The 10,832-nt window shown below is 28.1% G+C and overlaps 1 long non-coding RNA gene across 1 annotated transcript; it reads left to right on the top strand.

Annotated features, from left to right (window-relative positions):
- Window positions 1-2,355: 2,355 nt before the first annotated feature.
- On the top strand, window positions 2,356-7,926 carry LOC118180041 (uncharacterized). The gene is made up of 2 exons (XR_004756575.2): window positions 2,356-2,465; window positions 7,716-7,926. It is a non-coding gene; the product is annotated as an uncharacterized LOC118180041 (long non-coding RNA).
- Window positions 7,927-10,832: the final 2,906 nt, after the last annotated feature.

Raw genomic sequence — 10,832 nt, 5'->3', positions numbered from 1 at the left:
ATGTCTAAAATCTTCCAAATGTTATAATCATGTTGATCTCAAACTTATAACTGCCAACTCAAGTTTTCAACTCAGTCCCAGTTTTTCATCACATCTCCAAGTAAATTACCAAATCTCGAGATTTTAAAGTCTCGAAATTTAAATCTTTACTAAAGAAAATTTTTCCCATAAAAAAAAAAAAAAAGAAATTTATCAAAATAATGAAATTTTTAATTAGGCGAATTGTATTCGTCCACCTGTAATGATTTTCATAATAATTTTTCTTGTTAAACTTTATTCCACAAAACTGTATTTTTTATTAATTTTATTGACCTTAATAAATTTTTCTTATCGGATTTCGTTTAATCTGAGTTGTTTTAATCTGCTGTAGACATCAGTAGATTTTTACGTGAATATTTAGGCAATGTTTAATTAGTTAATTTTCGTGTATAATTTTGTTTACTTTAGTACCTGGCATATTACTAATTTTATCTAGTGTTATTATGTATGTTAATTATTAATTTCACATGCATCGTATATTTAAAAATACTTTGATAAATAAAAGCTTTGCTTCACTACTGAAGATTTCCTCAGCATAAAAAAGCGAGGAAATAAAAAAAATGAAATTAGATGAAATTAGTAAAGAGCATAAATTTTAGACTATCTAATAAAATGCTAATGCATCTTACATCAAAATTGAATTACAAGTACTATAGTAACCTGAACCATCATGCATCATAAACTGAATCAAAGCGAGTTTGGAATTTCTTTGAAATGGTATAACCTCGCAGAGTGAAAAACCTTTCATTTTTCTAGAGCAAACCCGTCTTTAAAGAAAATCTCCCGTCTTTTAAGATTTTCCAAGGCTGGAAACTATGATCTGCATGCATATACGATTGTGTTTATGGCTTTAGAAATACAATTTTTATACTATTGAAATGTAGTACTGGTATTTTATGCACGTACTGTTTTCATTAAATTGTAAAGAAAAATTAAAACACTAAGATAATTAGATATCTTATATTTACACAAGCAATGAAATAGACATTTTTTATTATTTACAGTTAAAAACTGAAATTTTGGCTAGTTTTTTTAACTTTTTGATAACTATTTTAGAGCAGTTTAAGTTCTCCAGCTAAAGCGGCAATAAATAAATAAACAAATAAATAAGTAAAAATTTGAACTTTCAATAAATCACTGGAACTGCACTGGAGCGATGTAAATGAAATATCTTCATCTCACATTGGTCTAAGACATTACGTACCAAGCGAATTTAGTCGTAAACCTAGAATGCTTTAATAAATACAGAGTTGGAAGGCAACAAAGTTTCATTTATTTCTTTTATACACTAGGCCTGTTGTTATGAGTTCAATTTTACCATCTGCTATGTACAACTTTCTTTTACTACATGTGGAAATTTTTAATTTTAATAAAGCCTTCAGATATTGCTTTCTCTAATGATGCATTTGCAGAAAATGATTTAAGAGCTTTTGTTAAACACAGTATTCGATTACATGGAAAAATATTTATTTAATAATTTATTTAATAATGTATAATGTTCTATCTTTGATTCATTTAATAAATGATGTTCAAATATTTGGGCCTCTTGACACTTTTTGTTGAAAACATTTGAACTTTTTGGGGGAACTGAAAAATATGCTTTGTGCTCTTTCAGAACCTTTGCAGCAGCTTGCACGCAGATATGCTTAACAAACACGTTTTGACGAAGAAAAGGAATCAATAAGTGAAATTAGCAAAATATATCGTTTCAACTCTCAGAATTTAAGATATCTGCTGACACTGGTGATAATTGTTGTTTATTTATAGACAAATCAGTTCTAATAATCAAATATCTGTTAGAAAATTCATCGGAAAAAGAAATTGTTTTTTTACAGATTTAATAAACAAAAAGAATTTTAGTCATCCTTTCAGTTCTCTAAATTTAGGTGTCAGTATAATTTCAGAACTATCAATAAATTTAGAATCTACATCAGTGGAATCTGTTAACTGTATATATATGCTAGTGGCATATAGGGATTATTATGTTTGTTATCCATTATGTTTTTAATCAGGTGTACTAACAGAGTTTCCCTCACCTAGAAAATTTTAGACTGCCATGGAAAATACAAAATATATTCAGAAAGTCAGGGAGGAATTTTCCCAGAATATCAGGAAGGTTGAGTTCGTATAAGACAAGCTTTTTAATGTTGATAATTAACTACATATAAAGTAAGATTGCTTCAATTCAGTCTCAGAACATTTACGGATTTATTTCATTACATTCACAGAAAATGGCATTTAGCGTTGTACATTTGCTAATTACCGATGAAGCGGCTGTCGTCCAAGCAAATGAGTGTCAGATGATAAAAAGGGACATGTAACTGGCCTCCGTATAAAGAAAGAAGTCATGAAAAGAGCAATTCTGGAACACAGAGAACCAGATACATCCTGAGAGAATTTTTATATTGTTATCCTGAGAGAATATTGTAAGTATTCTACAAATGATTTTTACGTCTGTTTTCCCATATTAATTTAATTGGTAGGAAGTTTTTCGAGAGCATAAAATTGAAATAATGTTTTCTGAATTGAAACATTGAAATTTTAAAAAAATGTTTTGATGCGTAGGAAAATGTATTAAGCATACTTTAATTTTTCTAAACAAATATTATTTGTCCTTATTCTCTCTAATTAATTGTGCTCATATTATATCAGCTTATGTTTTAATAGTTTCGCTCCGAAATAAATCATATCTACATTCTTAATAATGGTTCATAGTAAGACTCTAATATTCAATATACTTTGCTAGTTTGTGAATTTTAATACAACCTCTTTAAAAACTTACCCATATATAAAATAATGGATGCTCAAAGGAAGACTGAACGAGAGATTTTAGCCTGCGGATCCATATAAATGTCAAATTCAATTCCATTTAGTGAAGTCATGAATCAGGCTCCAGAATGTTAACACTGTGTTTAAATTTAATTTAAAAACGCCTATCTATATATTTTATTTACAAATCTGAATAAAAATATAATTTTCAATAATAAGATTTGAGTTTTCAATAAGAAATGTTAAAGTGATTAACGATTCTAAACAATAAATATGCTGTTGAGTTGAAAGATGAGACTGTATCTAATGAAAAATGTATGCATTTTTGTAGCTAATTATACTACAGTTGAATTTAAGTCCAAAAACGGCTTTAAAGACATTGAATTTTAGATTCAGGTTCAGACTTTGAAACACCAAAACAGAAGCGAAAGAGGCCATTAACATTCTGATACATGTATATATTAATATACATGTATTAGAATGTTAATTCTTCGGATGATAAATTAAATACAAAAAGAAACAAAACAGAATTACCTCCTACTAAATTAAATTATAGCTAAATAAAAAGAAATCCCTTTTAATTTTTCCTCATGCGGTAATAAATTAAATTTTACTACACTTTTTTTAAGCTTCTTTACTTAGTTATATTAATTACAGTAGTAGAAGATGTTTTTAATTATTTATTTCAGTTTTTATTTTTTTATAATTAAATCGAAATTATATGTTTAATTCCATTATAATAATTTTGCTTGCTGATTATTTTTTCCTTTATCAAAGTTAAATTTTATTTTGAAATTTTGCATTTTAACAATTTCACATTATGAACGTTTGTCTATTATAAGATTTTTGAATTCTACATTTTTCTTTTTCTTGGTGGCTTGTGCTTTATGTCACTGTACTTTTTCAAGTTCTTTTTACAAAAAGTTTGTACTTTAGTAGTACTTTTATAGTACATTTTATATAAAAAGTTTCTAACTTTCAAATTAACAAAATTTGCTCTTTTCAAAAAAGTGTTTACTTTTTCATATTTTTATATATTGGGTAACTAATTTTGAATCACGTCAAAAATTAACTAGCTATTTAGTCATTTACTTTTATTTTTCAAGAATGTTCATTTCAGAGACACTTAGCGCTGTGTTTAATTCCTCAGCATTAACTCTGCTTATTAGCTATTTTTTCACGATCTAAATTAATGAATCTTTTTTTTGAATTTCATAAGTTTACTCCATATTTTCTCCATAGTCCATATTTTCAAAATTTGGCCAGCTTTGCCTTCTCTGTGGTTTTGAATTCCGCATGTGTCTTTTTTTTTTTTTTTTTTTTTTTTTTTTTTTTTTTTTCATGTACATTATGTCATTCCTATTTTCCAAGTTATTAATTTTTAAAAACTTTTTAATTTAAAATTAATAAATATGTTTTCACATATTCTTCAAAATCTTCTAAAGAAGGCGCGTTAAAAAATACTTCAAAAGGCGAGTCTGGTCTATTTTGTCATTTTATGTATTCGATTTTGAGTCACGTCGGAGCAAGTGATATCGTGATAAATACTGATTTCAGATACTTGCAATTTTTATCATTATTTTAATTTGCCTCATCGGTTGCTAAATGTATAACACTAGCGAAGACTGGGAGTTCGTCTTGGCTTCTATTCCAGACGAACGGTTTTGTTGCGTAGTTGGTTTTCGTGGTTTTCCCATGAGTAGCATGAATACGAGCCAGTTTTCCTTAGAAATTCCTCCACGAATTCATTCCCTCCCTTAGGCAGATATCACTTGTACACTTCGTTATATTCGAGTATCCTTAAATAATCATTAAATAATTTTTAAACAGTTTTAAATTTTTTGAAAAATTTTAATTTTGAATTAAGGTTTTGGTCTTTTAATTCAAAGGACTCTTTGATTACTTGTACAATTCATCCAGATATAATTTGATTTCTCTGTTTATAATTCTATATTCTTTCGGCTGCTCTTTGACAAAGACCGAAGATATTTTTTAATTCTTTAAATTTCATGCGAACTTTGTTTTATTTATGTATTGATTTAATTTTGCTCCAATTTTGTTTTCCATGTTTTTGATTCATTCTTTTGATTTGTGACTTATTGTTACAGAGTTCATCATTTGAGGTTTATATTAACTCCATTTGTTTCAATTCACATGTCTCTCTGTATGTATATATATATGCAAGGAAGAGGAAAGTTCAAAAGCGATTGCTTAAAAGTACATTTGGAAATTAAAATTTTAAAATCAAAAATACCCTCACTTCCAATATTTCACTTAACATGATCTTTGAGGCTAAATCGCGATTTCAAAATACATAAAAATCATATTCTAACCATATTCTAATCATATTCAAAAAAATTTCAATGATTTTTTTCAAGGATTGTATATTTTTCTTCAAGTGAATTTAACTAAATTCAAATAGTGACATTACAGAGCGTGTTAATTTTGTATTTCAATCTCGAAAATGATTGCTTTAAACGGCGACCATTTCGAGAGCATTTTGACATAACTGACGATATATGAAATTGAAGCGCAATTTGTTGGCGACGTTTGGTGCTAAAAACTATTCTTGACCAATAATCTTCTACAAAATTAATTTTAGTAAGTGTTATAATTTGTTTGCTATTTCACTTTTAAACTTTGAAAAACCGTCAGTCATTTCTAGGATATCCCATATTGATTTTTTACTTTATATTTATTAATTATATACATATGTATAGATTTATATATATCCGTCGATCTGTTTTTTTATATGTGTTAACTTTTCACATATCACATCGATAAGATTAGTTTTTAGTTCATTCACATGTTTTCCAACATAGATTCTAACAGTTTTATTTCGCGTGTAGGCTGTTTTTTTACCTTTCCATGTTAATATATTTTTAAAAATTACTTTCATGTTAATATTTTAAAAAATACTGCGTTGAACTATTTTATGGAGCCACAGCTCCTGGTAACTTTTTAGCAAGCTCACTAGAATATTTCTTCCTATTATTTCATATTTTTGCAGCATTTTGCCCAAAAAAATTTTTAAGACCAAATAGGTCTTATGTCAAATTACTTGTTAGCTTTTCAATTTCTATTTCAATATATATATATATATATATTAATATATATGGCATTGCTTATTAAAAGTTTTTTGTGGTTAAAATTTATCAGATCTATTTTAGTAGAATCTAATGAGTAAGTATTATGTTGCGCTTCTTGTAGTTGTTCTCCATCACAGGTTTAAAATCATAAGCACTCATTTAATGAATCATGAAATAGCTTTAGCACAACTGTTATATTAATAGATGTAATTGTTGCCCCAAAATTTGGCTACTCGGCTTTCCTGAAGTCTATTGCTCTAAAAAAAGAAAAGTCTATAGTAAAATGCTTTATTCAATTTAAAACAAGGGTGCCAAAATTCCTAAATACATATTTGTAGGAATGAATAGAATTGCATATTAAACGTTTTTCTCACTTACACATTTCTCCATTTACGTTGACAAATTTTCATGACTAAATACTACTTCACGTTTTGTTAAGATTATTTCACGTTTAATTAGATACCTGCGCAAATTTAATACAAATAAAGCACATTTAACAACATATAATGACACAATTCTAACTAATCAATGCGCTAATCTCTAATATTAAATTGAATTTACATTGTAATTTGATTTTAAATTAATTGTAAATCTCTCATATTAAATTAAATTTTAATTTAAATGAAACACTAGGATAAAAATTATTCTGATTACTGAAATGTATTCATATATGCAAAATGTAAATAGCAAATAACATTTCAAATCAAATTTCTCAATTTTATATTTATACTTATTATATGTATAATAAATTTAAAAATATTTAGGGAGTCATATTAAGATATTTTTGCTTGTGATTCAAAGTTCTATTTAATTTCCTTAACATTCGTATTAAAATACATATATAGTGTGTACATATATATATATATATATATATATATATATATATATATATAATAATTTATTTCCAAGTTTAATTAAAGTAGAATTATTTTAAAAGAGTATATATATATATATATATATATATGTAAAACATTTATCTTTACATGCATATGCACATGTAGTTAAATTTTTTATCATAGTTGCACTGTATTCTGTTATATTAATATAAGCATTTCAAGGTGACAGTTTCCATGCTCCTTATTTTCGTTCGTAACGTATATGTTGCCATCCCTTCAATGAAATAATTTTTTCTACTCCATGACTGTAACTCATATGAACCTTTAAGTGCGGTGCCGAAATAAAAGGAAAATAGGAAAAACGAATCTCCAGAATCGAAAATCTTTTGCAGCACATGTTACCCTTGTTCACTAGAGAAACTAAATGGGGAAATAGCTACTTGAAAGAAACACAATTCGACATTCTTTGTTTGTAATATTTCATAATTTTATGACCATTTCATTCTTTTCAAATATTTTAACTAGACCAGCATTTCATGATTTAAATAATCATTTTCGTTTCTTTTCTGGCAAGGAAACAAATTTCATTTTTTTATTGTTTATAATGCTATCTGAGAATGCCAAAAAATGAGGTATTTGTATTGCAAACCTCAAAATCTTTAACAAAATATATCTGTTAAAAAATCCTTTTTCTTAATTCCATTACATTTTTAGTTCTCGTTTTCTAAATAACAGTTCAATTTGCAATTACCTAATTTTTGAAAAATTGAAATTTATCTAAAATTTTGATTTTTTTAAAATCAACTCTAACGACGAAATCTCAAATTGAAGCATTATTCAATAGTACTATTTCAAGATAACATAATTTTACATTAAACCGACCACATAGGATGAAACAGCATCGCTTTTATTAAAGTTTGAGAAAATTTATTATTTCTTGATTATTTAGTTTTAAAAATATATATTTTTTTTATTCTTTTAGGTGCTTTCAAAGAAAATCGGGCCACCAGAGAGGTACCTTGCAATATTATTGAAAATATTATAAAAGACTGGTTGAAAAGTGTTTCATTTAGAGAAAAGTATCATAAACAAAAAGGAAAATGTACAACAGAAGGAAGTTTGTAAACAATGGAATAAAAAATTTGTGTATTAGCTTGTACGAAAATACTGTAATTAAAGTTATTAATTGTTCAGTTTGTTTCCTAACTTTCATGAAGACTTGGATTGGTAGAGGATACTTAGCTTAAGCAAATATTGTATCTTATACATTGTATTACTGAATATGAAAATAATTAGTTCATTGAATTTGAATGTTTGATTCTAGAAGAGAAATTTATTACATGAATATGCAATATGGAAATTAATTTCATTACATTTCCTTTAACACTTTTAATTTTGCTTTAAAATTTTATGAAATAATATAAAACTATCAGTTTATAGATTTTGGGAATTTAATGCATTCCTAGTAGCTGAATTAAATTAAAACCTTTTGCAATAAATGCTTCAAATTTTAAATTTTAAATTATGACAATAATTATATTTTAACTGAAAATTGCTTGTTAAGAACCTTATCCATTGACTGGACCATCCACTGAACTAATTTTATAAATCAAATTTATGGCAAAATAATGAATTTGTGAAAGATATATGTCATTTTATTCGTTTATTAACTTTCAAAATACGCCTTCTAACTTTATAAAAAAATTACATGGACAGAAGTAATTTTAACAGAGAACTGTTTAGTACAGTTAAATTGCTTGTAAACAGAACACAAGAAAAAATATTTATTATTTTTAAAATTTGCATACCTTTAAATGCAAACTTTTAAATTTATTTTAATGACAAGAAATATCCAAGCATTCACTTTAAATTCCCATCATCCTGATGCTTTTAGTCTACTGCAATGACAAAAACTCTAGACAGCAGTAGTCTCATATAAAGTTTAAGTACAGTTATTAAACTGGCATATCAGAGCTTATTACTGTTGAAAGAAAACAATTTGTTTTTAATTTACTGCAAAAAAGTACCGAGGATTATATTTAATAAGAAATAATTATTTCGTCCAGAATATAATACAGTCTCCCATTAAAATAGTTTGGTGTATATGATCACATCAACAAGGTTTCAGAATTTTGAAAATTGCAATGATTCTGGCCATATATTAAAAATCGTGATTTGCAGTCTGATTCCTTTTCCTTCCAGTGAGAACAATAACTTAATTTCTTGGTTAATTTATTAAACTTAAAATACATTTCTATCATTAGAACTGTAACAAATCTTGTTTTTATATGTAGTTAATAAGAATGGTGTGTAAAACTTCTATGGGAATATAAGGTCTAGATAATATTGCATTGGAGGAATTGCATGTAAATGTAGAGAAAAAGTGTAAAGTTTAATTAATAAATGGCATGTATGTAATGAACTAAGAGAATAGAAAAAAAAATAGAATTTGAATTTTGATGCACATGTAAAGCATCACATATATTTGTAAATGTAACATTTCAGGCTCAACTCCTCAAACAGATGATGTCTTTTCCAGAAAATTGCAGTGTTCTCTTCCGTTAAAGAAATGTAAATTATTATATGAATTCACTATTTGGAAACTAAGTTTCGCATTAGACGCAAGTATTACAAACACAAATATTTCATGTACTGTTGTCCTTCAGAGACTGTACATATAGACCGGATTCAGAACGTTCTAGTTAGACGTAACTCAAAACGTTCTAGTTAAACGTGATTCGGAACGTTCTTTGCATGTTATACAGAAGTGTTAACAGTACAAGTATTTGACGTGGTATTGCTCGTCATAAACCTTTAATCTATAGACGACATTCAGAACGTCTGCCCAAACGTTAAGAGAACGTTCTGCTAGCACGTTATAGAAACTTTCAAAGAACGTTCTAGGAACGTTATATAAAATTATTATTAGTACCACATTTTGACGTTCTATTGTCCATTAATGAACTACATCTTACAGACGTAATTCAGAACGTTTTGCCTGAACGTTAAAGAAACGTTCTGCTAGAACGTTGAAGGAACGTTCTGTTAGAAGGTAACGGAGCTTCCATATAACGTTCAAGGGACGTTTTATAAAATTGTTAGTAACACCATTTTTTGACGTTCTACTACCCGTTATTGAACTGTAACATACTGACGTGATTCACCACGTTCTGCCTGAACGTTAAAGGAACATTCTGTTAGAACGTTAGAAGAACATTCATAGAACGTTATAAAAAAGTGATAGTAGTACCACGTTTGACGTACTACTGTCCGTTATTGAACTGCAATACATAGATGTGGTTCAGAACGTTCAGGTAAAACGTGCCAAAAACGTTGTACTAGAACGTTAATGACACGTTGCATGAAAGTGTTACAAACACAAGTATTTGACGTGTTATTGCCCGTCTTAGAACTGTAACATGTAGACGGCATTTTGAACGTTCTGCTTTAACGTTCCCGACACGTTGGTGAAGCACTTGATCTGAACGTTCTTGTGCTAGTTGGGGAAGTTGGATGATTATTTTTCTTACGACATGACTCTATAGGACTCGCGTATGCACTGCTTGTGAGGACTGTAACTTTATTTTCTAACATCTTTTTAATATGTTTCGATTATTTCCTCCTTAACATTATCGTATCTATAAGGCTTAGTTCTTATAGGGTCAGCGTTTCCTGGATTTATTTCGTGGCTCACAATTCGAGTAGATCCAGGCTTAAAATCGAATAGTTGAGACAATTTTCTTATCAAGGTTTGAAACTTCGCCTTCTTTTCTATCGGCAGTTGGATGAATTCCACTTCCAAAGCTTGACTTTCCGCCTCCTGTATTTTACACATTCGTACCTGCAGTGTAGCATCTTTAAAATTTATCTTTTCGCCTGCTGCTCGTAAAAAATCAATCCCGAATATTACAGGCACTAGCAAATTATTTACTAAGTGGAAAGTAACTCATTGTTCTTCGCATTTAATGTGGACATGCAGACCCACTTTCCCGAGGCGCATGAATTTCTAGCCCTGAGCGGCGATGATTTTCTGTCCTATCACCTTAAACACACGATATCTCTTAAAATGTTTCTTGAAAAGGTCCTGCGACAAAACGCT

The sequence above is a fragment of the Stegodyphus dumicola genome, chromosome X1 (genome assembly GCF_044657685.1).
Source record: "Stegodyphus dumicola isolate Sdum_Otavi_A_Nest chromosome X1, ASM4465768v1".
In the NCBI taxonomy this organism is placed as follows: Eukaryota; Metazoa; Arthropoda; class Arachnida; order Araneae; family Eresidae; genus Stegodyphus; species Stegodyphus dumicola.
Note: the sequence above shows the minus strand (reverse complement) of the source record. Positions and strands in the feature narration are given on the sequence as shown.